This window comes from Rhipicephalus microplus, chromosome X (genome assembly GCF_043290135.1).
Source record: "Rhipicephalus microplus isolate Deutch F79 chromosome X, USDA_Rmic, whole genome shotgun sequence".
Taxonomy (NCBI): domain Eukaryota; kingdom Metazoa; phylum Arthropoda; class Arachnida; order Ixodida; family Ixodidae; genus Rhipicephalus; species Rhipicephalus microplus.
Window position 1 is genome coordinate 235,239,569 of NC_134710.1, and position 25,435 is coordinate 235,265,003.

A 25,435-nucleotide genomic window follows, 5' to 3' on the forward strand; every position below is an offset into this window, starting at 1 on the left:
CAGAGTTGGGCGGGCAGAGCAGATTAACAACATCGCTGGTATAACGTGGCAGCAGCAAGTTCAGGGTCGCGTTGGTTGGCGGAATACGGGAGAGGTCTTTGAACCCAGTGGGCGTAGTCCGGCTGATGATGATGACTATAAACCAAACGGAAATACCAACACAAACCGACTTGAACATAAGAGCGGTTTTATCTTGTATACAATGACCGCAGAAGTGATGTGTCAAAACGGTTTAAATGGCGGCCCACCATTATATTGGACTCAGCAAATCAGGCAGTACTTTAGGTATATGGAAGACGGACGAGCAGTTGCAAAACGAGAGCGCGCTCTGAAACAGGGTTCGGCCAACAAGATCCCCCAGAAGCTATATATATACGGAATGAAATGTCGCAAAAGAGCTCCCACCCCCGAAAAGCACTTTGCGCTAAAGCGGTAAACGCACCAGCCCGTGACACGCGCTCCGAGAACCGTCTCAAAGGGGGCGCTGCCTCTGCGAAGCATCCAGCGACCTTCGCGACGACTCGGAAGACCTCATCTCTTCCGAGCAAGCGGCGGGGCGCTGCAGCCTCCTTTTTTTTTTTGCAGGCTTCGGGGGCAAATTGCTTTCAACAACGGCACTTATCCCAAAATTTTCTGTTCAGATTCAATTAGGCAGCGTATTTTTTTTTTTTTTTTTTTGATCCGACTACCAACGTCAGCCGTGCGGAGGAACGCGAAAAAGTCAACGAATAGGCAGAAAGGAGAGATAAGTGAGCCGCAAAGAAAGTTCACAGTGCCCGCATGAGTGGAGCTGTCGCCGGCAGGCCTCCTACGCACTGCGGTTCTCTGAAGCTCGTACCAAATGGGTTTAGGAAGGCCTGGTTGGTGTATTTTATAGAATAAACAGTAAAGCGGTACAATTTGAACGTCGCGACACACCAAAAGAAACCGAAAAGAAAAACTTGGACGAAGCTCAACTTGACAACACGCATGAACCCCCCCCCCCCCCCTCCTGTTTTTTTGGCACTTTCTTCTTACAAGAGAAAAAAAAAATGCATTTATGGCGTCGTAGAGATATAAATACATCAGTAGCAAAACAAAGCAAATGAATGTAGAATAACACGAATGTTGGCCGCTCAGCTATATACAGACGATCCCGTTAAACCACAAGCAAAGCAATTGACACGCGTGTAAAATGTGCATTCGACCTTTTCCCCGTTTAAAAAGTCTGGAAATTACATAAACAGTGATCAGTTCACTCAAAAGTGCCACACCTACACTTTTTTTTCGAAATGGAACAGTGTCGGCCGCCAATATCCATAGCGGGCTTAGTGCCTTACGCGGGTATTTGCATGTTTCAGATCGTATCGTTCGTGTGCACGTGAACACCCACGGACAGCCGTGCTCTACCGCAAGCATCATGTTGTGCATACATATCCTGTTCTTATATTGCACTTTTCTAATTACACTTCTTTCTTATTTTCGCGCTCAACGGCGCGAATAGGCCAGCACGCCACGGCTGCCAGTCCGGAAACGGAGTCTCAGCAACAAGTATTTATACATACTGCGCGCCTGACAGACCAACGCTTGAAAGACGTGGAGAGCAGTTGGAGGTTCTTGCTACACCTACACGATAGCGAGAGGTCATTTCTTCGGGGGGACTCTGGTACCACATGCTGGTAGCGTATACGGTATACTATAGTGCACGCAGCGCCGCGGCCACACAAATCGGAGCGCGAGCAGCCGCAAACGAACGCACACATCATCCCGCCAGTCGACGCAGTTATTTTAGATCTCCCTGCAACACTCACCGCGCGAACGCACTCGTAATGAGCGATTCCCCGAAGGCAACGTAAACGCGTGTGCATGATTCAGGCCGAAATGACGAGCGGCCTTAGGCGCCCAAGTTTTGCACCAGTTTCGTTGCCTCTCGGATTCGGGCAGTTGCTTGTTAGCGCAACGTCTTATCCGCGCCACGTCACCGCGTAGGGTATAAAAAAAAAGGATTCCGAAAATTCCACTGGCGCTTATATATCGTGCGAATGCCGTCACCCAACGCGTGGCCAAACGCCAAAAATGAAAAACTGCCGGCACGCATCCATGCATCCGTTTCTTTCCTTCTCTCACATCCTTTCTAGGCAAGAGAGATCTCGCCTTTTTGACGACGTAAGGCTTTTTGAAATGCATGCATTAACAATATTGATTGATTTGTGGGGTTTAACGTCCGAAAACCACCATATGATTGAGAGACGCCGTAGTGGAGGGCTCCGGAAATTTCGACCACCTGGGGTTCTTTAACGTGCACCCAAATCTGAGCACACGGGCCTACAACATTTCCGCCTCCATCGGAAATGCAGCCGCCGCAGCCGGGATTTGAACCCGCGACCTGCGGGTCAGCAGCCGAGTACCTTAGCCACTAGACCACCGCGGCGGGGCCACGCACTACAAAATCTTCAAATCAAACGTACCACCGAAAAGTCACTCTAGCTCCAGAAGTTACAGCATTTTCACGAGATAAACAGGGGCCACGCAGCGCAGGAAATACTATAAAAGGGCCCGCGCCCCGCAAGAAGTGAGACACACAAAACAGTGCAAATTGCGTAAAACGCAGGAAAATCGGAGTAAAGCGCGAAAGGAAATCCCAACGGACGGGATGTGTTGCGCCTTTGGGTAGCGTGGTGCGGACTCGGGCCATCCGAGTCCCCGGAGAGGACGAGTAGAGAAGCCGGAGAAGGAGAAAAAAATGTTTATATACAGTATTTACATGGTAGCGTGGTACAACATGAAAAGAGAATCACCCACGAGCGCCTCTGCGCTAGCGTTTTTATACATCGTCCGCCTTCCCAAGATCCCTTGCAAAGAAAATTTATGCGCAGGATACTCCAATGAGATCGTCGTCTTCCTCTCCGTCCCCGAAGAGGGAAAGCCAAACACCGCCTCCCTCTGAACCTAGGAAAGGGGCAAGACATGCCCAGTTCGCTGTTTGGTGAGGGAGACCCCACGCGCCAGCGTGGCACCACAGTGAGATGACGTGGAATCCCATGCGCAAAGTCGCTCCCTGATGCAGCCAGGTTGACTCAAGCAAGGCAGAATACCCCGTACAGCTGCTGGGTCGACGCTGCTTCGGAGTGTTGCTCTCGGCGGCTGACAAAAGCTTGGCCAACGACTTTTGTGTCAAGAGGAGCCGGCGACGTGGTTTTTCCAGATTGTCCGCGTCCGTCGCCGTCCCGGTGCAGGGTTGACTCATCAACAGCTGCCAGGTGCCAGCAGGCCGCGAAGACCACGTGGAACTTGGGCGAGGCACAACAGCACCCCCGCCGCCAGATGATACATCGGGAGGTCGAGTTGTTCCATGCAGCTCGGCCGGGTCGATGTCGGCGACGTTCCGGCAAGGCTCTTGCTTTCTCGAAGGGCCTGGTCAAACTGGAATGCTCCAAGAGCTGGCCTCTGCGCCCCGCTTCGGTGAAAAGTGGGTGACAAGCTCCAAGAAACGACCTTTGTCAGCCACACACAATGCGACAAGCACCGCGTGCACGCCACTCTCATCGCCAGGCCTCCGATTTTACAAAGCAAACATCTTATCTTAATAACTTAAGCTCAAGGAACCAATGTGCATACCAATCGGGACAAGTGTCCAGTAACTCTTTCATACGTAACTCCATTTGGAATCGAGATAACATTATAATCAAGCTAAACAAGCAAACTGTAGAGCTCGGGACAACGAGGGAGTCAGTGAAAAATTTCTCTACGCCCTCACTGTAACACATTGAAAAAAAAAAGTACACATAAACTAGGTAAAGGTAAACAAAAAAAATCAAACAAACCTTCCGCGTCTTTTGACGAGTCAAAACGCTCGACTTAGGGCGTCTGCATTTGTATGAAGGCCACCTCTCTTGTAGCGCACCTCGAAATTGTGCTGCTGCAGTGCTATGCTCCATCTGAGCAAACGACCATTCTTAGGTGACATTTGGTGTAACCAGGTTAGTGGAGAGTGATCAGTTTCTATAATAAACTTAGAGCCAGCAACATAGCAGCCTAGTTTTCGTACGGCCCAAACAATGCAAGCACATTCTTTTTCCGAAGTGCTATAAGCCTCTTCCCTGCTGCTCAATTTGCGACTCAAATACAAAACCGGCCGCTCCTCTCCACTCTGGTCCGTCTGACATAGCACTGCTCCTAAACCGCGTTCGCTTGCATCACACTGAATAGTGAAAGGTTTTGCAAAATCCGGTGCCCTCAAGACGGGTTTCTCACTCAATGCGTGCTTCAGCTTCTGAAAAGCGTCTTCCTTTTTAGAGTCCCATTGAATGTTCACAGGTTCGGTCTTGCGTAAACTATCTGTCAAAGGGCTGGCAATCTCGGAGTAATTCGGGACGTAATGCTGATAGTAACCTGTGAGGCCGAGGAATGCTCTCATCTCGGTCTTAGTGCTGGGACGACGATAACCGACCACCGCGGCTACCTTGAGTTCGGACGGTCGACGACGCCCATTTCCTACAATGTGCCCTAAATAGCTTACTTCAGCACAGCCCAAATGACATTTCTCTCTCTTTACCGTAAGACCTGCATTTTTGACCCGTTCCAAAACCATCCGAAGGTGTTCAACGTGGTCTTCCCATTTGTCCGAAAATATCGCCACATCGTCTAGGTAAGGCAGCGCAAATTTCTCGAGCCCGTGGAGAACCTTATCCATCAGGCGGCTGAAACAATACGGCGCGTTCTTGAGCCCAAAGCTCATCATCAAAGGACGAAAAGTGCCCAGGGGTGAGATAAAAGCAGCGCATCGACTCGCGCGCTCTGTCAAAGGGACCTGCCAATACCCCCTAACAAGGTCTAACGTAGAAATGTATTTCGCCTTAGACACTGTCTCTACCCTCTCTTCAATGTTAGGAATAGGGTAAGTCTGGTCGACTGTTACAGAGTTCAGGCGGCGATAGTCCACGCATGGCCTTGGATCACGGCCCGGAATCTCAACCAAAATCAAAGGCGAGGTGAAATCACTGTCTGCTTCGATGATAACACCTAGGTCGATCATGCGGCGAATTTCGGCCTCTAGTATCTCTCTCTGTCTAGGTGACACCCGATACGGCTTACAGCTGATCGGCTTGTTAACCGTCAGCTCAATGTCGTGCTTAATCACATCCGTTTTGCCTGGCTTCTCGGAGAAAACGGTAGCGAATTCCTGTACTAAAAGCTCTAAATCTTCCTCTTGAGCCTTACTTAGGGTGTTCCCTGTGTCTACCCTATCGGACAATGTGCTGCTGACCGTGCCATCGGAAAGACAAAGGATTTCCGCGCCCTCATCCTCAGGAACATTGAGTGCAAGGTTTACTACTGCTTTTCGTCGCATGTAGGGTTTCATTAGGTTACTGTGATACACTTTGGGGCATTTCCGGCCCCACTTTACCTCGTAGTTGGTGTCTGAAAGCACTGACAACACTGTCGCTGGTCCCTCCCATTGTACGTCCAGCTTGTTTTTTCTTGAAGGGCACAACAGCATCACCTCATCGCCCACTCTAAAGACTCGCTTTCGAGCTGACTTATCGTAACGGGCCTTGGAAAGCGCCTGTGCTGCGCGCATGTTGCTCTCCACCACTTCGCGTGTAGTCCCCAGTCGCCCCAATAAATCCAGTACATAGGAAACTACATTAGGGTCCTCCCCATATCCAGTCCATGACTCTCGTATTAAGTGCAGCGGACCTCTCAAGTTCCTGCCGTAGACAAGTTCAGCCGGACTAAAACCCGTACTCTCGTGTGGGGCCGACCTCAGAGAAAACATCGCAGCTGGTATACACCCCTCCCAGTCACTTTTATGCTCAAAGCACAAAGCTCGCAAAACGCGTTTCATGACCGAGTGCATGCGTTCCACAGGGTTCGACTGTGGATGGTGAATAGAGCTATGCGCGATTTTTATCCCGCAGCGTTCTAGGAATGTAGTCGTAAGGCAGCTTGTGAACACACTTCCGTTGTCACACTGTATCTCCGAGGGAAAACCCACCCGAGAAAAAATAGACAACAATGCGTCCACCACGCATACTGAACTCAACTCTTTCAGTGCGATTGCCTCCGGGAACTTGGTGGCAACGCACAGCGCGGTCAGGACGTACCGATATCCTGATTTAGATGGAGGCAGAGGCCCCACGATGTCAATCACGAGCCGACGGAAGGGTTCTGTGACTATTGGCACTAGTTTCATTGGTGCCTTCCATTTGTCTGTTGATTTTCCTATCCGCTGACAAGTGTCGCATCCACGGACAAACATCTCTACATCCTTCCAGCACCCGGGCCAGTAGAACTCCTGAGCCAGCTTAGCTTTCGTTTTCTTTATACCTAAGTGGCCCGCCCAGGCGTTGCTGTGGGCCAGGTCGAGAATGTTCCGCCGGTATTTTAGTGGAACTACCACTTGGTTGTAGACCCGCCCTTTAGCGTTCTCATACCTGCGATGCAACACCTCGTTTTGGGTGTAGAACGAAACGTTCTTCCTAGAGTTACCTTCCTTATGTATGGCATCTAGCAGCATAGAGAGTGCGAGATCCGCCTTTTGATCGACCACTAGCGTTGCACGGTCGGTTCTGGCTAGCTGACACCAACTGGTGGACGCGGGTGTTAACACCGAGCCTGTCACCAAGTCCTCGTTTTCGGGCGTTAGAGATATTTCCTCGCTGTTGTCGACCATAGCCCCAGTTTCCGTCTCGACAACTCGCATGGCAGACTCATTTTCCGTCGCAACTACCTCAGGTTTTCCTACACTGCCCTCGGACGTCTGTTCCCCAGAGGGTGAGCTGCTCAGCTGTTGCGTCAGCTCGCGCGCCTTCGAACGGGTAAGGGCCATGCAAGCTATTTCGGTGGCAAATGATTCTCCACGTGTTTTTAACATTTCCTCAGACTTATTTGAAAATAGGTAAGGGAAGTGCTCCGGGAGGTTGGCTGAAATTGCTGCTTCCGTACACAATTGGCCGAAAGGGCCCTCGATTACAACCCTCGCTATCGGTAGGCAGACGCTTTGCTTTTCTGCCACTTGCCGAATCCAGGCACACTCTCCTATATAGTCTTCGGAAGATACGCAACTTGGATGCGCTACATCCATTGTGGCCGCCGAGTCCCTCAATACCCTACACATTCGGCCGTTCACTGAGAGTGTCCTCATGTAAGGTTTCAACAGCTTTAAGCTATCCTCTGACTCCTGAATTGTGGCAAATGCCATGTGCCTCTTACAGCTCCTGGCCATGTGGCCCTTTTCTCCGCAGCTGTAGCAAACAACTGGCTTCCGCGCTTCTAACGCATGCGCTATGTCACCAGGCGCCTTTGAACCTGATGAAGGTGCCGCCTTAGTCCCCTCACTGTCCTTTCCCTGCTGATTGTCTAATAACTTGGAATTTTCGGGTTTCCAGTTATTTCTTGCAAACCTCTTGCGTCCCTGGTTTCCCGACCAGTTTTCTACCTTTTCATTTTTTTCCGAAGTTCGTGGTGTATTGCGGAGACTACGGCGTGAGCAGTAATCTTCGGCGAGTTCTGCTGCCCTGTTCATGTCTACGTCTTTCATCCTATCCTGCACCCAAAGCCTTACCTCCTCGGGAATTCCCCGGTAAAACTGCTCAAGTACCATCAACTCAATGACCTTGTCATGGTTGCCATAGACTTGCGCGCTTTTGAGCCACTCTTCAAAGTTGGCTCTAATTTGGTAGGCATAGTCTGAATGAGATTCGTTGCCCCTCTTAGAGTGCCTGAACCGCAGGCGGAAAGCCTCTGTCGATAGGCGACATTTTCGTAGCAATGCAGCCTTTACCCTGTCATACACCTCGGAGTCCTCTTTATTCATTCTTGCGATAACATCGGACACTTCGCCTGGTAGTACGCATATCAGTTTTCGTGGCCAAGTCTCCCTACTAAACCCTGCATTTTCGCATGCTCGCTCAAAATGCACGAGGTATAATGCAATGTCGTCACCCGCCTTGAAGGTGTGGATTAGATCCTTTATCTTTGATTCTCCACCCCCTGAATTTTGATTTCCCACGGACATACGAAGCTCCAGTTCTTTCAGACGGATTTCATGTTCTTTATCCTCGCGATCCCTCCTTATTTCCTCCTCTCTTTGTTCACGGGCTAAGCGCTCACGCTCCTCTTTCTTTGCCAAAATGGTTTCTCTGGCCTCAATGGCCTCTTCTAAACTCACTTCCTCTTTTCCCAAGTGCTCCAAAATTTGTTGTTTTCTTTTAACCGAGCCGACCGAAATATTCAGCTCCTGACAAATTTCGAGGAGTTCTTGGACCTTAAACTTCTCCATCTTAGATATGCACACCGTTTCTCTTCTAAGGTAATTTTGCCCACGAGCCACCCAATTCTTGGTCTGCGAATCAAAATTTACCAAAATCACCCTACCACGTTACCGACCATCTGCGCTAACGAGTCTGGCGAAAAGAAGAGCAAACACGCGGCACTCACCACTTCGATGCAGCCGACGCAGGCGAATCCCATAAGCTGCCAGCCACTGTTGCGCCTTTGGGTAGCGTGGTGCGGACTCGGGCCATCCGAGTCCCCGGAGAGGACGAGTAGAGAAGCCGGAGAAGGAGAAAAAAATGTTTATATACAGTATTTACATGGTAGCGTGGTACAACATGAAAAGAGAATCACCCACGAGCGCCTCTGCGCTAGCGTTTTTATACATCGTCCGCCTTCCCAAGATCCCTTGCAAAGAAAATTTATGCGCAGGATACTCCAATGAGATCGTCGTCTTCCTCTCCGTCCCCGAAGAGGGAAAGCCAAACACCGCCTCCCTCTGAACCTAGGAAAGGGGCAAGACATGCCCAGTTCGCTGTTTGGTGAGGGAGACCCCACGCGCCAGCGTGGCACCACAGTGAGATGACGTGGAATCCCATGCGCAAAGTCGCTCCCTGATGCAGCCAGGTTGACTCAAGCAAGGCAGAATACCCCGTACAGCTGCTGGGTCGACGCTGCTTCGGAGTGTTGCTCTCGGCGGCTGACAAAAGCTTGGCCAACGACTTTTGTGTCAAGAGGAGCCGGCGACGTGGTTTTTCCAGATTGTCCGCGTCCGTCGCCGTCCCGGTGCAGGGTTGACTCATCAACAGCTGCCAGGTGCCAGCAGGCCGCGAAGACCACGTGGAACTTGGGCGAGGCACAACAGATGCGAGGGAAAGGGGGGGACGATGCTCCCTTCTGCGGCGATGCCGCACACCCACTTGCGTAGTTACGCAAGCCTCGGAGGCGACGGAGCGCTATCAGCGTCAGACTACGCAGGAAACCAGCGCGCCGTGTGCCACCGGGGAATCGGCGAGCTGACAGCTAGCACGCACGCACTGCAACGCTTCCCCGCTGCCATCGGGGACGCGCGACCAGGAAAGGAAAAACCTCGGCGCGCGACTCGGTCACCCGCGATCGCGCCCGCGAACCCCCAAGAGGGGTCGATGAGGCAATGGTTAGGCGAGGCAGTATACACAGGCAGCGGTCCAAGAGAGGCACGCATGGACGCGGTACACCGTAAGCGTAGATTACGCACAGCATACTCGATGAGAGCACGGACACGTCTCGACGGGCACAAAACCCTCGTCCGGGTGCTCATTCGTTATAACGGACGCGCTATGCACGCCCGCCAGCACGGATGCTTCGCGGTCGGCAGGCACAACACGCCAGGGTGCTGCACGCACACCGGCTGTCCTGGCTTTATCAAGGATTCATGGGGAGGTCTGCGAGTCGCTCGGCGAAGAGGACGTAGAACAGACTGCATCAAGATGGAACACAATGCCCGCATGGCTCGATAAAACGACGAGAATAAAAAAGGCCCAGAGCTTAGCAGAAGACGCAACACGGCCGCGTAATTTGTGTACCCACAACCTTGGCTCACGACCTTGGCCCAACCTTCCCGAAAACTAACTCGCACGTGGACTTGACACCAGAAGGAGACATTGAGGGGGGGGGGGGGCTGCGCATAGAAGCACAGGGTCCAGACCTGTAACTATATGAAAAATATAACATATTACTATTGAAAGCCCCCCTGGGTGAGATGGTGTTTATTGAGGCCCACTGTTTGATAGCTAGACCATCGGCGATAGCCCCTCCAGGAAAATTGCACAGCGGCTGAGTGTGTCGAAATAGCTCATCAATGATACTCGGTTATTTTCCCTGTAATTGAACTTGACGCGACGAGACAGCCTCGTTCATACACCACCCGCACGTAATATTGCAATACGCTCATGGTATGAGTTGCACGCAGCGTAAAATAGTACACACGGCGGCTGCAACAGGGACTTGAAGCGGTGGTTTATATTACCGAACTCAATGAGGCATCTGGACGTTTCGGCATTCGAAAAATTCGGAAATCATCACCATTAAAAATCTCAACGGTGACGGAGCTGGAACTAAGCCCTAAGTAGCCTTGAAACAGCGAACTGGACGATTCTAGATGCTTCTGGGTTCTTTCTAGGGCTCAGCTATAGGTCCTACGAACTTAGAGCCAAGTTCAACCAAGTTCTACAACATTTAGTAATACAGTACAACGTTAGTGAAGTAATACCATGTTATCCAAGTAATACGACGTTCTAGTCAATTACTACGACGTTATATTTAGGCGAAGCAGACGGCCGAATGGTTTGAGACGCCGATGCCGTTCTCGCACACAGCTGCGAGAACGGCATCCTCGCCTCGCGGATAGCAAGCTTCTCAGTCACCATGGATGTTCCCTAGTGCTCGGCTGTTGCCTTCTTTTTTATTTTATTGCGATAGCAATTATATGGACACTTTCGGTTGTATTTTGCCGCCGGCGTCGGCGTGAGCATCGATGTTATGCACCGTATATGTATACTTATATATATATATATATATATATATATATATATGAGAACGCAAGAAAGAAGAAAAAAAATACAAAAAAAACACTCCGGCACGCGGAATCGAAGGTGGGACCTCTGCGTCGTGAAAGCGAGTCACCCCAGAGCACATCCTTCACCGTTCATAGGGTGAAGGATGTGCTTCACCGTTCATAGGGGTCATTCTATCCACCCTACCGTTCAGACGGAAAGCTACCACTTATCGCTGCTCACGCGCATCTCGAGGGGAATTGTGTTTTCAGCATTACCAGCAAGATGGCGCAAAGAGCGCACGTCGCCACATCGCGCGGCGACGCTCGCTCTAATCTCCTACGCGTACTTCGCCCGGACCTCGCGGCGGCGAGGAGGGGAAGGTCGTACGCTTTGGCTGGCCTCGGGCTTTACCTAGAACTATTCTCCTGTAGTTACCTGGTGCACAAAGGTCACTGCAATCATTGCAGTCTCCGTTAGCGAAAAGCGCGCGCTTTTCAGACACAGCAAAGTAATTCAAATGAGACGCTTATTTGCGCACCCGTGCCTGTAAGTACGTTTTGTGCATGAGGAACGTGGGGCATGTTTCAATCTGCTTTCATTTCTGCGCGTGAACTTTCAATTCGTTGCTATGGCGTTCATTGTCTCGCCTTTCCGGCAAAGCTGTGACTTTTTTTATAGTAGACCACTAATGGTGTGTAATGGGATTTGCCCAAATGTTGTGGCACATACCCGTTAATGATGATCATAGTTATTTCGCAGCCGCCATTGTCTTTCCTGTTCGCTAGCATTTTCTAGGTGTGGCTACTCGAGGTCTTCGGCCCACTGCCGTCAATTCGCAGACATACTAGTTGGGCTAACTGCTGCAGTCTTCTTTCTAATGGACCAGTGGTGAGTAGTGGAAGTCGTTCACCTTCTGTGGCACATACCCGAGTGCTAGGTTAACTGTTGCCTTATTTCGCGTACGGAACACTTTTGGATCCAGGCTGTCGTATGCTGTCATCGTCGCTAGGCGTAACGCAGACAAAAGAATATACAGTATAGACAGTTGTAGCATACTGAGCACACGCTCGTGCCAAAGAGGTCTCATTCCTCTAGTCCTTTGAGGACATTGATGATGATTTCAACACGTCTTCTTCCTCGTGTTCTTCGAGCGCCTTGACGATGTCAACGCCGGCAAAGCTACACATAACATAGCCACCTGTGAGATATTTAGCGAACGCTCGCCCATAAGACGTCTTTGAGCGCATTGACGATGACATAAAGTGCGGACATTAGTACTATGGCTGGGGCGACACGACATCACAAACCACGTAGAAAAATTGAGAAAATCAAATGAGAAATAAAAAGGCAGAGAGAAAGAAAAAGACACAAACAAATCTGGAAAAGAAACAAGAAAAAGAAAATAAAAAGAGAGACAAATATATATATATATATATATATATATATATATATATATATATATAAACCAAGCAAGGCTAGACGTCACCAAGAAAAGGCTACTTAATTTTTATACCAATTAAGCACACTAAAACAGCATTTAGCAATCGTTAATACGTCGCTTTGAACAAGTTTGCGTTAGGATGGTTCTATTTATGGTTTTCAGTTCGCAGCGTGGCGTGCCCACTCAGGCATACCTCACACGAGTGCTTGGAACCACGAAGGCTCCACACGAAGCGCGCGGAAGGGTCCGGAAGGTTACCATTACAGGACTTCTTGCATAGCTTCCACTGCGTTGCAAGTTGTGAACGAAACGAAGTATAGATTCCTGTCCCTGGACTACGGTATACAGTGAAACCCACTTATGACAGTAATAAAGTGCCACAAAAATTTCATTGTTATAACCGATAATTGCTATAAACGAGTTGCACAAAAAATCAATATAGAGACTGGCAGGTCATCGTGAGAAAACAATATCGGATGGAATATGCCAACAGGCATCAGTGATAATGATGACAAAACTGAATTTTCGACATGCTTGACAATTCGGACACTTTCAAAGGACCGCCGCAAGCCAACGTATGGTCAACGTATGGCAAAGTCTGAAGTTCAGAATGCTGTAACTTTTCGGAATCTAAACTTTCACTCGCATTGCACGTCCGCAAGTGCATTAACAGAAGACAGCACCACTGCCGCGCCGTTGCGGATTTCAAAAGTTAGTTTTGCCGCCAGGCCACGGTGCTATGCAAAGCAGCATACCGTGAATCCGAAGGCGCACTCGGGGAAGTTGGTGTAGTGGGTCGGGGATCAGCACATTGCTATTTTTTCTGGTCTTCGGCGAGTTCAAGTGTGTGTGTGTGTGTGTGTGTGTGTGTGTGTGTGTGTGTGTGTGTGTGTGTGTGTGTGTGTGTGTGTGTGTGTGTGTGTGTGTGTGTGTGTGTGTGTGTGTGTGTGTGTGTGTGTGTGTGTGTGTGTTTGTGTGTGTGTGTGTGTGTGTGTGTGTGTGTGTGTGTGTGTGTGTGTGTGCGTGCGTGTGCGTGCGCGTGCGCGTGCGCGTGCGTGCGTGTGTATGTATGTATGTATGTATGTATGTAGCCGCCTAAGACTTTTAGCTCTCCTGGCCGTTTGGATAATGGCATGCCTACCAAAAATTGGTATGGCATAACATGACTGTATGACGAGCGTAAGTGACTAGTCATACCATGAAAATGATGGCATGTATGTCATGATTTACATGTCATGGTCTTGCTGCTCTTGCAGTTGTTTCGTTTGTTTTTTCAAGTTTAAGTTTTTAAAAGTTAGCCTTAAGATATTCCACATGACATATCGCAAAACTGGTATGATATGACATGACTGCATGGGTAACATAAGTGACAGGCCCTCACGCGGAAATTATGACATGCGTGTCATGTAAGAACATGACTACATGCCACGCTCATGATGCGCTCATGGCCGTTTCCCTAGCCTCACATATACGAAATTTCGTATTACGTGACGCCAATGGACGACTAGCACAAATGCCAGGCGCTAACACAATAATCATGACAAGGAAGTTATAAGCGGCACAATTTACGTCCGCCTCGTAACGTTGCGCAGATTTCAATGTGACAATTCAACCTTCCGCATTCGCGCTTCGTATATAATCGATTCCCACTGTAATCGGGATCTAACAATTTTTTTTCCACGATTTCGCGTTCACCCAACAGCCATAATTATTATAACCAATAATGCAGCGTGCGGACGCTTCTGTAGGCAAGTTATTAAACCACAGAAAACAGAAAAGTTGATGGTGCAACAGCTTCTCATTGTTATAACCGAGATAGTGTTAAAAACAGTGTCGTTATATGTCGGTTAGACTGTAATATGTACAGTGAACAGCGCTTCAAGAACGACATACGGGATGCATGGCTGCGGGCGTTTGATCAGAACTATTTTTGCAACTGTTGATCGCTGGAGAGCCGAATGTCAGAAGGCGTACAGCAAGCTTTTTTTTTTTTTCAACACCGAAGCTGTCCCTAGCCTTCCTCGTGTGTTGGTGTAGCGCTGATCAGGTGGAATGACAGCGCGGCGAGAGTAAAACTGCATATAGGATGGGGAAGGATGCGCACCACCAGGAGGGGCGATCGTGAAGCGCGGTGTATGTGTGCTTCACTCAGCTGTCCAGTAGATAAGCGCACTGTTCCACGCTCAGTATGTACCGACTGGTCCGCCAACAATCGGCAAGATTGACGAGTTCACCAATGAGGAGCGTCAAGAGGCGCGAGAATGACCCCCGTATTCTATAGAACCTCCCTTCACTCAACGCTTCGGCTTCACTGGAGAAAGCCGATGGGAGCGCCATCTCTAGGTACGGCAAGTCACTGCATATCAGCGATAGTCTGCTGCGGTTCTTGAGTAGCGCAGCGTCATTTTCAGCCGAATGGTGACGCAGTGCTACACTCTGTCAAGTGAAGGGTGAAATTCGAGTCGAGGAGCGTTTGTGAATACGGGGGTGAGGCTCAGCACGAAAATTTTGCAGTTTTGTGAGAAGCAGGTCGGCATGTGTTTCTGTGGAGTATAAAGGAGGGATGTTGGTTCCTTAAGGGTTTGCACTTTTAAAATGCTCAACACTGCCCCCGGGGAAAGGGCATGTCGTCGCCGAGCCAACCGCGATGTTCGCCAAGAGAGGCCAAAGCTAAGGAAATAATTGAAAAACAGAAGCACGGATAGCCCGATGAAGAAGCAGCATGAGATTCGCTGTTCCAACAGTGTTTGCGACGGGAAGCTGACAAAATTTTTTTACAGCACACCACAATGCATCAGCTCAGCGTCCAAATAGTCCAATGAAGACGGAAACATCGCTTTTGTTGTTGTTGTTGTTGCCTTTCAAGAATGTGGACACATACTCTGTATTCGGTGCATCTGCTATTTTCGGTTTTTTTTAACGGTATCGCTACACTACGGCTGTTCCGCTAAGGCTGTTAAATGTGCGAGCTATAAAGCATATCGAACCATTGATCCAAGTTGAGGATAATAATAAAATAATTATTGGGGTTTAACGTACCAAAACCACCATATGATTAAGAGAGACGCCGAAGCGGAGGGCTCTGGAAATTTCGACCACCAGGGTTCTTTTAACGTGCACCTAAATCTAAGCACACGGGCCTCAAGCATTTTCACTTCCACCGAAAATATGGCCGTCGCGGCCGGGATTCAATCCCGGGACCTGCGGGTCAGCAGCTGAGTGCCTTAGCCACTAGACCATCGTGCGGGCAGTCAAGTTGAGTAACAGAGTCTATATGCCGCGATATGACTATTCACAATGTTTTCAAACAACAATCGCTGAAAACTAGGCAGTTATATAAACTACACTGCTATTTGTCGCATAGTTATCTTAATAAGAAAGCCCACTCATGTATGGTAATACTTTCTATGCCGTCGAGAAAGGAGTGCCGCAAGGAGCTGTGCTAAGCCCGGTGTTGTTTAATCTCGTGCTTGTCCATCTTGAAAGAAACCTGCCCCGAGGCGTCAACATAACACTGTATACGCGGACGATATTTGCATTTGGAGTGCGACAAGTTCTCGCAGAGAACACCCAAGAGCGCCTCCAGAGAGCACTCGCAAATATATCGGTATATCTAAATTCAAGAGGACTCAAGCTGTCTTCCGAGAAAAACGTTGCCATGGCTTTCTCGAGGAGGAGAATGAAAAAATACCCATCAGTGCTGAGCGGTCGCACCCTTCCATACGTCAAGACACAACGGTTCCTTGGAGTGACAATTGAGAGGAATCTTACATGGTATTCTCAAGTGAAGAAACTGAGGGAGAGGATTTTGTCGGCGTCTCACATATTCTGATTTTTAGCCGAATCCCAGTGGGGCAGCAACTGCCGATCGATGGTGCTCCTCCATAAAGCCTACGTCGATGGGACATTTCGGTATTACCTACCCGTCCTACATATCACATACAAGCAGAAGGAAACTCGAGGCAGCACGCAACAACAGTCTTCGAATTCGTCTTAGTCTTTCAAGGGGGTCGTCTCGAACAGACACTGAAGCAGAAACCAAATGCCTGCCTCTGGAAGTGACCTCTTCGCAGGAGACACTTTGGATTCCTTTCAGACTAGTTATTCATTCCAAGACTCACTTGCTAAAGAGCATTTCTCAATCCAATTCTGCATCTAGCTTCGGCAAGGCCGTCGAAAGAATATGCGCACGTATATCGATACCTGCTCAGGCGTCGCCTATTATGCCAAGGAACATCTCACCCTGGACACTTTCACCACTAAAAATTTTTCCCTATATCCCCGGAATTAGCGCAAAAAGGAAAATGCCCCAAGCAGCAACCCATCAGGCAGCGTTGGAATACATGTACAGAGAATATGCTGAAGTAATGCATGTATTCACAGACGGCTCTACAACACAATCTCGATCATCGTAGAGGAGCCTTCTTGCCCTCTACAGAAAAATTCCTTGCGTTTCACCTAGAAAGAACGACATTTTCGACGACTGCGAAGTTGTGTGAAATTAGGGAGGCTCTAATGATTATTTTACGACGCCAGCTGCCAGAAAGATCAGCCGTATTTACAGATTCTAAAGCGGCTCTTCAAAGTATGTGGAACAGGCATAAGAGTTGGAATCAACAACCTGTAACATCTGATATCGCCTATCTCCATCAGAAGGCTAAGACTGCTGGACACAGCATTACGCTTCAATGGATACCTGGCCGTGTTGGTATTTCAAGAAACCAAAAAGCTGATGAAGCTGCCTGAAATGGATTACAATTCAGGAATTTTAGAAGAATATTTTTTTTTTTTACAAAAGCCGATGCTTGAAACATCGCGAAAAGATATGCCTACAAAGACAAAGACTACCTTTGGAATTCACCACTTCAAAACAACAGCTTTCTCTATTGTACTGACCCAAAACTGAGCTCTGAACTCTCCCACTCATTACCTCGCCACCTGGCGACGTTATAGCATCGTCTTCGACTGAGCGTGGCATACACGAACAGTTACATGTACAAAATGGGGCGTACACCACAGGTTTATATTGTGATAACTGTGGCAGCATAGAGACAGTGCACCACATACTAATAGAATGCCCCACGTACCGCGATGAAAGGCAGCTGTTCGAACAAGAAATGGACATGATCTGCCACGAACAATTAACATTGCGCAACATATCAGGCCATGTGCGTGGACCTTCTAAACATCGTCAGGTCATACTGCCATTGATCCATTACCTATCGGATATAGGTCTTGCCGGAAGGCTCTAATTATCCGACACCTCACACAGCGAAGCCTTAATTTACCTGATGCCCTAATGTAAATAGTTTTATCAGGCTCACTAGACCACAACCTTTTTTTTCACATCTTTCTTCTCTCTCTGATGAAATCTTTCTGTCCCCTTCCCCATCCCCATACAGAGTGGCATACCAGCGATATACAGACGCCAGCAAAAATCGGTTTTTCCTAAGGAAGAGTCTCCCTCTTTCTCTCTCTGTATTGCAACGCAATAACGAAAGTTACCAGCGAATTCCGGTGCTGCCTTTCACAAAGGCGCAACACGGCTACACATAATACTACACGACATACGCTGCCCCGTCTCAGAGAGCTGAAAGCAGCTAGAACCCAAAGTATAAGCATTAAGGGGAGACTTGAAAGACATTCCTATCGTTTTACTACACTACAGATTTCGCCTCTTCAGGTTATTTGGGATGAAAACCCTCCACAAGAACTTCCCCTCTGCCCTAAAATGATGCCTCCACGCAATGTCCTACGAGCCATCTTCAGAAGGGCATATATTGCAAGTGCCTCGAGGGTTATACCAGTAACCAAGAGAGTTGTTTCTATTTCTCTTTTTCAGAGTTCTTATGACTGATACCAGTATTTTCATGATTGCGCATTCGTGCACTTGTCTGCTTACAATAGCGCATATTCCAGTGCAGCTTGCAGATGCATACATTTACTAGTCAGAGGCAAACTAACACAGTGCTAGTACTAAATACAACGCCACCAATACATTCCAGACAGTGCAGATTGCTGGCGGGTTTCCATGCACTGCGAGTTTCTAACATTGCGAAACCCTGAGAAAGTGCTTGCACTGATGGCCATAACCGGCAATGTAGCCATCCCGGCCAGACGGCCGTAAGCGCTGTTGCATAGGCACATAGACTTTCAACAAACGTACAAACGACTAACGTAGAAACTCCAAAGAGCCGCTGTTTGATCATCTTATTATTCGTTCACGTCAGCAGTGGCCCGAACTGGCGACTGCAATCACCGGCATTCAGAGCGCACAGAACTTTTTTTTTTTTTTTGGTACAATGTGCTTCACCATTCACAAGAGCGCGCCACGAACCGAACATCTTGGAAAAGTTCAGAATGTTGGCACGCGACAAAATGAGAAGTAAGCATGATGGAAACAAAAATGAGGACAGCTTTCGTTTCACAATTAAACCAGCTGCTTATTCAGACGTTTTGGGTCCTGCAGCTGATCCAAAACGTTCGACGTGCAGCTCCCACAAACCAGACAAAACGGAACTTGTGAGATACAAGCTATAGTTTCTAACAACCTTATATTACGCGATGACGACGTGCGTGTACCAAAGTGACAGATTACTGAGTTTGCTAAATCACAGCCTTTACTTGAAATGACGCTGTTTTCGCCTTTGTATACCTGTATTTCCTCCTGGACATTCGATGTGACAGTGCCCTTCTTCTGACGTATTCGTCACGTCCGGCGTTTCGCGCGCGGTTGAACAAGCTGGCCCTCGTGCAGGTCACCAGTGATCCGCCGCCTGCTTTCCCGGGCTGGGCGACAGACAGCCGTGCAAACCATGCACGATGTACCGGAAAGGGACAACGGCACGCGTGCAGACACACAGACACACACAGGCACGCAAAACGAAGACGACGCACCGGGAGACGGCGTCGCCAAGCCCTCGACGCGTCACTTCACCGGCCACTTGCTCTTCTCGAGGGCCGCGCTGATCCGGTAGCACGAGAGCCAAAGCAGGGAGCCGTCGGCGAAGACGCGGCGAAAGCCCCTCGGCACATAAAACTCGGGCCGCTGTCACAAGCCAGAAAGCCGGACGTGAGACGTGCGGAGAGAGCAAACGATGCTCTCCCCGTTCGTCAGCGGAACCTCTCTACGTCACTGTCGACGCAAAAAGAAAACGCACCACGGAAAATAAATAGAGCAAAGGTCGATGAAGAAAAGCGCTCGATGCCGTCGTAAACGGACCATGGGCCCACCGGCGAGGAAGCACGTCCACGCAAGACGCTGGCCGAGATCACGCGAGGCGTTGGAATTCGCTAGGTGGTGGTAGGGGGAAGGGAGGCCGGCCACGGAACTGACACAGAGCCCACCGCGGGGCCGACGACGGGGTTCCACCGCGCGACGCCGCGAACCGCCGGAAGTAAGCGCGGAAGCGGCGCGCGACAGCCTCCTTGATTTCCCTTCGTCTTCCTCCTGACGGCGGCGGCCATCTGGCGGCTAGAGACGCTACCATTGTCACGACGCGCGCGAAACCGGCACAACGCGGTGGCAGGCCGAGCGCGGCGCAGACAGACACTGCAGAAGAGGCGCTCGTCATTACGAAACCAGCGAACGGTCAATCGGCATTGGTAGATTCGCTCCTCTCATTGGTAGGGGAGAAGAAGAACAAAAAATTATTGGCACACCCCGCTCGAAAACGTTCGAAAACGGCGGGAGCTCTACCGCCATAGCCTCCAACCGCCATCCCTATACTCAGCCTCGCACACCGCGAACCAGACAGGAGAGCAGCAAGGATGACCGATAAATCAATAAAGTGACTGCACGAAGCTGCTTGTCAGGATAAAAAGAGAGAAAAAAAATGATTAGCCAGAGGAGTCCACACGCTGCACACGATGGCGTCCCGACAGCAAACAGCACAAACCGTCCTCGCTCAACACTTATACTAGTGCCATCGAGCGTTCTAATGAGCTCGAAATCGCTACGGAATAGGAGAATGTGCGGAGACAGGCAAGCAGCACTTTTCCGTTCACGGAAGTTGATCCATCTCGTCGTTTCATATCCGCACAACCCAAAATAATAACCAAATGCCGATTTGGGGTATAGTGTTAAAATTTCAAGGAGACGAGAGTCAAGTTAACGAGGTGGCAGCAGTATCAAATGACAAGATACATAACCTATATGTTGCCACTAACTGTCGATGTCCCGCAAGTGGAGCGAGGGAAGAATGATGATGACTGATTTATGCACAGAAGAGCCACACAAAGGCTTCAATCACCTCGAGGGTCGCGGTAGCACAAACACATTATGGGGCACTGGTCCATTGCACATAAAAGGAAACCGAAGTTTTTTTTATCGAGGGGGGGGGGGGGGGACCTCCTTTACACAAAAAAGGCTTTCTTTGAAACCACCGCAGTAAACCAAGAATATCTATCAAAAGAATTTTTCTCCTGCAGTACACCGAGCTCTAAAAGAGCTTCTTCATATTCAATGCAAGGAGTACACAAGAGCAACACTGCAGATTACTTGCAGGGGCTGACTCAAACGACTTGCGCTATCGAGAAATTCCCACGCGCTCAGCACTGAAGTAAACCTGGTCGAGGAAACGGCAAACAGCCTCTCTACGGAGCGAAAAGCAACTCATCTCTTTTCTTCTATCTTCTAGATACTTTCCAAGATTTTCGTGCTACTGTCCCTCGATATGCACAATGGAACTTGCAGTGTACATCTCAGATGCCCCATTTCTTTCTTCGCTATCATTGTCACCACCACAGTCGACCTTATGCATATTAAAGTGTTGATGAACTTTTTTCGTTTCCGCTTCACCGTTCAGTCTCCGCAGAAGTGGCTGAGAGTGGACACTGTGGATCGCGAAGTAGCACGATGCTCAGACGGTATCGAATTCGAAAGAACCAGTATTGTCAGCTCCCTTGCTGCATAGCACCCTGCTGGAAAAATTGAAGGAAGCCAAGGTTATAGCCCATGTCAAAGCTGAATATACCAACCGACATCAGCCACGCCCACCCACATCAGTGATTTCTATTATAAGCAAAGTGATGAATGCGCATTGTTTACTATAGCAAATGCACATTTCAAAAGCGAACACTCCCCCACAGCTTTACACTGACGCCTCTCCCACCAACAGCGCCACAGCCATTGCCCTTATAGCTCATGACAGTAAACAATCAAATTCAAGCCGTGCAGATGTCACCGTAAGGAGCCTGACACCAATAATTTTTTTTGTACTTCGACCGAAAAGTTCTACGATAGAGCGGGCAAATAACTCCCGAAATGCCACTGAAAAATTACCCTGCTCTAAACAACGGGCCACACAGGGCTACTATAGGGTAATATACGGAATACGCCTGCTCTCCCAAGAAACACTGCGCTGGAAATCAACCACCCCGTGCTCGGTTCTACCTTCTCACAAGCCTTCCACGTAGCCCACATAAGCATCGCATGAAGAGGACTGAAGGCACTTTCCAACGTCGAGCGCAGCCAAAGGGCACTGCTGAACAATGCTTTATAGCAACATGTAAAAAAGAAAAAAAAAAGGAAGAAAACCTCTACCACAGTCTGTGGCAGCTAAATATAGGGAGTATCCCGTATGTATATATTATGACACTGAGCGCGTTTACCACCAGCACCCCCCCCCCCCCCCCCCTGCCGAATGGCTGAATGCATCTGCCACATAAAAATACGAATACCCTCGCTTGCATTGACTACGCGCTGCTGCATGAGACCAGCGCGCTCTAGTACCACTGTGGGCCAACACACAGCATAATTTCCTTTTTGTTTCAACTACTACTACTACTATTACAACCAAAGCCATCACTAGCACTGGTATTGACATTTGACCGTACTAACGCTGGTTACTTCGACAGCTGATGTGGGGACTCGCTCGCTGGATTCCTTGCCGAACGGTTGTGCCCCCGCGATCTCTGACGACAGCGGCGCCGCTCTGGCCGACCGGCTCGCCCTCCGCCATCTCCTGACGCCGTGAAGCTCTCGCTGAGTGATACCCCGCCCTCGGACTCCTTCGACCATGTCCTTACGTTTACTTTATCTTTACTTCTGTATGTGGGTTTCCTCATCTCTATCCCTATCCCTTTTAATCCCTCCTTATCCCCTTCCCTCGTGAGCCACTGTTGAGGTGTCGTACTCAGATGCAGACAGTTACGGGTCTCACTTTCATCCTCTTTTCTATCATTTAAGAATCACTTCCCCCTCCAGCTGATGCCATATTTGTACTACAAGGGCTGACGCATGACTTTGGACGGACATCCTTCTGAAGAGGCTTACTACGACAACTGAGCGGCACTGCAGCCAAAATTAGTTAATCGCCAATTGACACGCCAAAAGCATAATGCACGTGCCTTTAAAGAAAGCAATTAATCAAAACCCAGATACGTACAATACTCTGTTGGTCAGTCAAGTCACCCAAGTAATCAAAGCATTCCACTCAATGGAGAAAATTTTCCGAGCACACGAAGGACCAAGCAGCATTTCTCTTTAATACCACACGCAATTTCAGCGCAACCCTTCTCTCTTAGAAAAAAAAACAAAAAAACTCAGGAATAAGTTAGTAAATGCGTGTGTTTACCATAATTTTTTTCCGGAGCATTTCACTACCTTCGCGGCGTACTTTTACTAGCTACCAGCTAGTACAGCTTGTAACTTTAGCCGTTACTGACCAGGGAAGCTCTCTTGGTGTTTTTAACTAGGCAACGACTAAGCCACCTACGTTGCCAGATCGGTCGTAGATGCCGCAGAACATTTTGCCGTAATGGTAACATCATAAGCAAAATTTAGGCAAGCTCTAATTTTATTGACTACCTTGGAATAGAAGTTTCGTGCTACGTGATGGCCCACATATGAGCAAATAGAAGGCGAAATGATGATGCGTAGAAAACAACAATTATCTTATAAATTATGTGGCTGCTAACCAGTACGCGGTGTGCGATCCCAAAGCAGGGGTATATATAGCCTTCAAGCTGCTGCTACAGTAGAAATATGCTACGTCCAAGTCTTAAAAATTTACTTGTGCATGCGTTTGAATGCATGTTCTCAAGATTTGTTCGTATGAATTCTCATATGAGCATATAATCACGTCGGTCTGAGAACTCATATGAGCATATCATATGCTCATATCAGTCCATATGAGCATATAATCTTCACATATGTATGATCATATGTGAATCTGATTTGATGATCATGGTGTCAATTTTCTACAAGTATGTTGCTGTGATGCGCACTTACCACATTATAGTTACATGACGTAGTTCGAAGACATTAATTAATTTACGAAGGCCATGTCAATTCGTTTTTTTTTATCCTGAACTTTTGTAATAGAATTATTTTGATACGGCAACGCACACGTACATTTAACAAAATAGGCGTAATCGTCTATTTCCGGGGGTTTCTAACAATTTAGTAATGTACTAACCACTCTAGTCAGCACTATGCACTTACTAACTAGGTAGTAAATTTCGCTAATCTGCATTTTACTACCTTCCCTTACTAAGAGGCTAGTGCTTTATGTGACAAGTGAATGGTTAGTATTTAGTTGGTGAATATGCCGACCTTTATTTTTAAGAGTGTTTGATGTTCGTCTGAGCTTGCTGCTCAGAATAAGAAAGCTTCTTCTAGCCCATATCTCTGAGCCTGTGGTCCATCCGCTCGCGCGAAGATCCGAGACTGCACTCTCGAGTCTTGCAGCTTCCAGTTACTTTTAGCCAACGCTTTTGCTTGCTCAGCGCGCCAAATAAGAGAGGCTGCATCTGGGTAAGCGAACAACCTGTTTTTTGCACAGGACTTAAGGGATCACTGCAGAAAAATACGTATCCAATGCGCAATAACAAACTATATTCAATAACTGTACCACAGGATACTTCAGATATAGCGAAGAACGACTGAAAGTTAAGGTAGTGCGAAAGGATTCATCACAAACATAATGGTGCAGAAGTACTCAACAACTTGAGCAATATATGTAAACTGCTATAAGTTAACTATCAAGATGTCACGCACACACACATAAAAAAAATGCCACTTCGTACTAAATGTATAAATCGTTACAGTCAGCAGCCGTGTATGCCGTTAAACGCGGTATTGACCTCTAGGTAAGGTACATAAATAGAAAGAACATGAGACCAGTAAAGATCGTTTATGAGCTTGATGACCACGGATTGATGAGAAAGGCGCATTCCAGTCTTCAAGTGTTCGACAACAATACCATGTTGGAAACGTATTTGTGTGCAAGCGTACTTGTGCTATACCTGCACGGTGTGGGCATCGGACTGTGATCGGCGTGCGTAATGAGAGAACAATACATAGTGAGAGGTTAAAAGGGTACTGACAAAATTTTGCGGCCGAGATAGCCAGCGGCGTCGATTCCCGTGAACACGCGTACAAGCTCTGCAAAATATCAACAGCGAATATCGGTTGGAAGGTATTTTAAATGAATCTTGAAGTTTGCGTGAGCGATCGACTACATCGCACTATTGACACCATCAAAGGGGACCCTTGGGTACACCTACTTCCCCACGTGACCATGCTGCAGCAAGTTATGACGAAGTCATTGCCACTTTTTTTTTTTGGTCGGGTTTGTTCTAGCAGATTATTGCCCAGCAGCTGCTCGAGAGTTCATGGTCGCGGCGCAAGAATTGAAGGTTTTGTGCTTGATGACATTGCTGTCCCGTTTCCTGTTCTAAAAAAAAACTTCTTGATGCGAACCGCGCGAAAGTGCGTCACAGTTCTGCGTGCTGACATGGTCAAGCGTTGCAACCACCAGGTGGTGAGAGTTGCTCCCGGGGGCTTGTTTTTGAAACCGAAACTGACACTAGTCGGTAATAACGAGCATATATAATTAATTACTTGGGTCATGTTACGATGTGTCGTGTTGTCACTAAAAGTTCTCTAAGAACACATTGCAGCAAAAAACGCGAGGCCAAAATTTCTGTGTCAGTACGTCTTTAAAGATCCTGCAGTGCAAACATTGAAAGAGCGAAAGAAATTGTGGTTTATCGACATATAGCTATACATAAGTAGAGTAAGAAGGCTTTTTTTGTTCTTTCTTTCTTTTTGTGCTGACGTCTCAAAAGTACTATGGATGAACAATATCCCTTGCAGCACGACCTTGAATTGAACCAAGAATTTCGTCAAGATATGCTTGATTAAGATCGCAGCTCAAGGATGCATGTACGAGTATTGTTCTTACGAGAGACCTAC

General features: G+C 48.3%; 1 protein-coding gene across 7 annotated transcripts in view; it reads right to left on the reverse strand.

The window, feature by feature from the left end:
• The window catches only part of Efa6 (Exchange factor for Arf 6), a 325,427-nt gene that overhangs the window by 189,135 nt on the left and 110,857 nt on the right, over positions 1-25,435 (reverse strand). The window contains exon 1 of one of the 7 annotated variants that reach the window (XM_075878824.1): positions 19,132-19,824. The exons of 5 other annotated variants lie outside the window; for them this stretch is intronic. The gene's annotated coding sequence lies outside the window, so the exon portion shown is untranslated. Of the gene's footprint in view, positions 1-18,889; positions 19,825-25,435 lie in introns of those variants that run through there. One more of the 7 variants, XM_075878823.1, reaches the window with a different exon arrangement.